General features: G+C 42.8%; 1 pseudogene; it reads left to right on the top strand.

The window, feature by feature from the left end:
* The first annotated feature begins 810 nt into the window (after positions 1-810).
* LOC134760322 (cell division cycle protein 27 homolog) lies at positions 811-2,727 on the top strand (annotated as a pseudogene).
* Positions 2,728-5,885: the final 3,158 nt, after the last annotated feature.

The following is a 5,885-nucleotide window of genomic DNA, read 5'->3' as shown; positions in this document are numbered from 1 at the left end:
ACCCAGACTGGAGCACAGTGACACCATTATGGCTCACACACTGCAGCCTCAACCTCCCCTGGGTTAGGCAATTCCTCAAGGGATCCTACAGCCTCGACCTCCCAAAGTGTTGGGGTTACAGGTATGAGCCACAAACACCCGGCCTGAGTTAATACATCTGGTCTCACTACGTCTTAACCACACACCCATGAAGAACTCAAGTCAAGAGAGATTCGGCAAGAGACTCATAGCATTCTCTCCGAAAGCAGTGAGGTGGATGGCGGACGTGTTTCTCGAGCTCCTGGGGTTTTAGGTGACCATGCGTAGAGGAGAGATTTCCAATGTTTCCAGAGATGCACGAGCCACAGTTATTCGGGGCATCCGAACACAAGATGGGGTTTCTGACAGCGACTTAAGGGCCAGGACGGGCCAGAATCTGCCAAGGCTCATGTCCCAGGGTGGGGCCGATGGAACCCAAGGTAGAGGGAGTCAGCGGTCTGCACAGAGAGAGCTCCAGCCCTAGGCACCACCGTGCAGACCAAATCAGAAGGAACAGAGTCCTTCGTCCTACATGCCACATCGCTCCACTGAACATGGGAGCGGATCCGTTTTCCAAACACGAGGTGACTTTCACTTTGCAATGGATCACAAGGGGCCGGGCTTTCCAGAGTCAGCAGGATAAAGAAGTCATTCTGGCTTGGCCTCCTCCATTCCCCAGTAACTGGTGAATTTAAATGAGCCGAGGCTGGCCTGGCCGGAGCCGCTACAGGGCGGAGGGGGGGGTGGGGGGGTTGCCTGAGGCACTGCAGAAATTGGGCCTGAGCCTCGAGGATGACCGTGCTGCAGGAACCCGTCCAGGATGCTCTATGCCAAGCACTAAACCACTATGCTTACCGAGATGGGGTTTTCCTCACAGAAGGCCTTTATGCAGAAGTACACTCAGAAGAAGCCTTGTTTTTACTGGTGACCTGTTCTTGCCTCCCAGAAAAGGCCTATAAAGCATATAGACTCTTGAAAAGTCACAGTTGTCCTGCACCGCAATGCAAATACCAGCTTGCAAAATGTTGTGTTGATCTCAGTAAGCTTGCAGACTGGGAACAAATCTTATCTGGTGGAGTGTTTAATAAGCAGAAAAGCCATGATGATATTGTCACTGAGTTTGGTGATTCAGCTTGCTTTCCCCTTCCATTGTTGGGACATGTATATTGCAAGACAGATCGGCTTGCCAAAGGATCAGAAGGTTACCAAAAGAGACTTAGTTTAAATCCTTTCCTCTGGTATCCCTTTGAATCATTATGTGAAATAGGTGAAAAGCCAGATCCTGACCAAACATTTAAATTCACATCTTTACAGAACTTTAGCAACTGTCTGCCCAGCTCTTGCACAACACAAGTACCTAATCACAGTTTATGTCACAGACAGCCTGAGACCGTTCTTACGGAAACACCCCAGGACACAACTGAATTAAACAGATTGAATTTAGAATCTTCCAATTCAAAGTACTCCTTGAATACAGATTCCCCAGTGTCTTCTATTGATTCAGCTGTAATTTCACCTGATACTGTCCCACTGGGAACAGGAACTTCCATATTATCTAAACAAGTTCAAAATAAACCAAAAACTGGTCAAAGTTTATTAACAGGACTAGCAGCTCTTAGTCCATAAACCCCAAGTTTTGGGATTTTGCCATTAGAAACCCCAAGTCCTGGAGATGGATCTTATTTACAAAACTACACTAATACACCTTCTGTAATTGATGTGCCATCCACAGGAGCCCCTTCAAAAAAGTCTGTTGCCAGAATTGGCCAAACTGGAGCAAAGTCTGACTTCTCGCAGAGTGGAAATAGCCGAGAGGTAACTCCAATTATTTCACAAACAGAAAGTTCTGGTCCATAAATAAGTGCAACACCTCAGGTAATGAGCCCCACTATGACATCTCCCCGAAATGCACTGCATCAAAAAACTTCATGACTCTTTATTAGTGACAGTTCCACAACCAAAGAGAATAGGAAGAAATTAAAAATGAAATTTCCACCTAAAACCCCAAACAGAAAAACAAAAAGTAAAACTAATAAAGGAGGAATAACTCAACCTAATATAAATGACGACCTGGAAATTACAAAATTGGACTCTTCCATCAATTCAGAAGAGAAAATATCCATAATCACACATCAGATTCAGGCTTTTAATCTACAAAAAGCAGCAGCAGAAGGCTTGATGAGCCTTCTTCGTGAAAGTGGGAAAGGTTATTTAGCTTTGTGTTCATACTACTGCAAAGAAGCTATAAATATTTTGAGCCATCTACCTTCTCACCACTACAATACTAGTTGGGTACTGTGCCAAATTGGAAGGGCCTATTTCGAAATTTCAGAGTACATGCAAGCTGAAAGAATATTCTCAGAGGTTAGAAGCATTGAGAATTATAGAGTCGATGGCATGGAAATCTACTCTACAACACTTTGGCGTCTTCAAAAAGATGTCTCTCTTTCATTTCTGTCAAAAGACTTAACAGACATGGATAAAAATTCGCCAGAGGCCTGGTGTGCTGCAGGGAACTGTTTCAGTCTGCAGCGGGAACACGATATTGCAATTAAATTCTTCCAGAGGGCTATCCAAGTGGATCCAAATTATGCTTATGCCTATACTCTATTAGGGCGAGAGTTTGTCTTAACTGAAGAATTGGACAAAGCATTAGCTTGTTTTCGAAATGCTATCAGAGTCAATCCTAGACATTATAATGCATGGTAAGTGGTAATGAAGTGTAAAGACAAATCTTGTTGATGGTGCTGGTAGTCACTAATTTTTCTTGTTAGATAGCTCTTTATTGTCATGAATTTGGTTACTAATACTTAGGGATGGTACATACTGGTCAATAACTTCAAAGTAACATGTTTTCTTATGAAATGTATGTCTTTAACAAACTCTTCAGTTAACTAATTATAATAGAATACCAGATGCTTATACTCAACAGTTTCAGTCTTCTACCAAACTTTTGCAAATACTGTAGTTGTGTTTTGTTTGCTTGCTTGTTTAGTTTTGTTAATTGATTTGTTACTTTTTCTTCAAACACAGAAATGGTGATTGGGACAAAAAGTGCTTGGGAAATTGGAAAGGAATAGCATAATTCACTTATTGGATAATAGAAAAAAACACCGAAAAATTCACTAGTTGCTGCTTTTTGACAGTGTTCCAGTTTATTGAGTTACTATTAAGAACTTAGTGTACCCTTTTATTTAGCAGTATCTCTGTTTTACTTTTCTGTATTTGTGTATAAGTAGACACATAGGAAATTACTACTACCCAGGCCATATTGTTATCAACTGAGTAACATATGAATACGTTTGGTCCTACTTCTGCCTCAACACCATACTTACTGTTGACATTTATTGTATTTTTCTGGACTGACATAAAAGTTTAAATATCAAGAGAAGGCCAGGCATGGTGGCTCATGCCTGTCATCCCAGCACTTTGGGAGGCCAAGGCAGGCAGATCATATCAAGAGATCGAGACCATCCTGGCCAACATGGTGAAAATCCGTCTATATTAAAAGTATAAAAATTAGCTGGGCATGGTGGTGGGTGCCTGTAGTCCCAGCTACTCAGGAGGCTGAGGCAGGAGAATCGCTTGAACCTGGGAAGTGGAGGTTGCAGTGAGTCAAGATTATGCCATTGCACTCCAGCCTGGGTGACAGAGTGAGACGCCGTCTCAAGAAAAAAGTAAAATAAAATAAAATAAAATAAAATAAAATAAAATGAATAAAATAAAATAAAATAAAATAAAATAAATAAGTAAATATCAAGAGAAAGTATAATTCTGAACTCGTAACTCTGTGGAAGCTTTTTTGTCAGATATGGTTATCTTTGGGGTTAATTATTATAGCAGTTGAGTTTTAATACTTGATTTGCTTCTAAATCTGAAGCATTATATTACTAAAATATTTTTTGATTGGTGAATATGTTGTTCAATGGATTATATCACATTTTGCAGTAGTAGTTGCAGTGCCTGAAAGATTGCCAAAAAAATAGTGCTAGCTTTTGCTGACAAATTTAACAATCAACTTGCCAATATTGCCTTCTTTTCCAATAGCTATGCTCTCCATAATATTTTAAGAACTCAGTTCTTCATAAGGCTTGTGTTTTTTTTTTATTTTTTCCCAAATCTGGTTGATCCTTGTGCTGTTCTTTTTTAAATGTATATTGTCTGTTCAGCTATTCTACAAGAGTCACATTCTTAAAAACCTTAACCATATCAAAAATTGTGTTTAAAGGAGGATTATTCAGATTGGCAAGTTTTTAGTAGGAGGAGTTTAAATGTTGACATATTTAGGTAACTCGAAATACTGAGCAACTTTATTCTAACTACTAAATAGATAACCATTCTTTTGTTTTCACTTTCACTATCATTAGCACCGTGTTTAATATCTTTTCTTCATCTATAACACAATCATAACGATATACAAAGCCACTCAAATAAAGCAGATATATTGTGCTTTAAAAAAAAAAAAAAGAAGTCATTATGTGGCACACAATGAGGTGTGAATCGAATCTAGAATCTCCAGTGAAAACCAATGAAACAGGGTCAAATCCCTTGTCTACCAAAAATAAAAAAATGAGCCGGGCGTGGTGGTGCTGAGGCAGGAGAATCACTCTAACCCAGGAGACAGAGGTTGCAGTGAGCTGAGACCTCGCCACTGCACTCTAGCCGCGGGGGGTCAGAGCAAGACTCCATCTCATAAGCAAACAAACACAGAAAGCCAATAAAGCTGTTTAACTCAACGTGTCAGGCTCAGGTCTCTTGACAGGATACATCCAGCACCAGGGGAAACGTTGAGGGGTGGGGTGGAATCTATTTTGTGGACTCAAGGAAGGGTTTGAGAGACAGTCCCACAAACGTGACAGCCTAAAGAAGCCCCTCCGCCCAAAAAGCAATATTCATTTGTATCCTGTAGCCACCCACGAGGGAGAATCGGGCTCTCTACAGACCCCCACCCCACCCCACCCCATCCCACCCCCCCACCTCATGAAATGAGCTGTCGCTGCATCAGGCTCTATTCACGCCGTGTGGTTTTGTAACCTCCAGCGTTTGTGCGTGTGTTGCGGGGTGGGGTTGGGGTGGCTGTGGACAGAGGAGGGGATAAAGCGGTGGTGTCCCATGGGTGCCCAGTACGTGGGACATGAGTGGGTTGGCCAGAGGCTAGGGAACTCATCTCCTGTCAGGACGTCTCCCCTCCTGGTCCCCTCTCTGACCTATGCTCCACATCGCAGTTCAATGGGGATCTTGTGGGTGGAGTCATCATCCCTTTGGACTATAGTCAAAGAAGGCCGGGCTCCCAAGAGTCTCCCCGGAGTCGGGGCCTTCGCCAGGCTCACAAGGATGCTGACGGTGATGGTTGGTGACGGTGATGTACGTTGGAGACCTCGGGCCAATGCAGAGGTATCCATTGGACCTCGGTGGGACAGGTCAGCTTTGCAGAGTCCCCTGCATCCTTCCAGAGACTCATCCAGCACTAGCAAGCATGGTCCCGAGGATCCCAGCTCCCAGCAGAAGCACTTTTGTTCACACAGAATCCTGGGCAGGAAAGTTCTCAGCAGGTTTAGACCTCTTAGCCAAAAAGCCAAAGTCACTTCTGGGATTTTTTTTCAAAGAGCCAGTGGTTCCACAAAGGGCCATGGGTAGTTGCGGAAATGGAGAGAAGTGTTTGCAGATACATATTTGAGACAGAACGGACAGGGCTTGGTCATAGGTCATGGAGGACATGAGCAGATGCACATTGAGAAAACCCTCCCAGCATCCTAGGTGAACGGAGGTATGATTTTTCGAGACAGTCGAGCTAGAAGCAATGCCAGATTTTAGGGTTGGATATTTATTAATATGTAGTATCTACGAGGTATCCAAGTCCAGAAATC

The sequence above is a fragment of the Pongo abelii genome, chromosome 17, assembly GCF_028885655.2.
Source record: "Pongo abelii isolate AG06213 chromosome 17, NHGRI_mPonAbe1-v2.0_pri, whole genome shotgun sequence".
NCBI classification, from domain to species: Eukaryota; Metazoa; Chordata; class Mammalia; order Primates; family Hominidae; genus Pongo; species Pongo abelii.
This window is presented reverse-complemented; position numbering and strand designations above follow the sequence as displayed.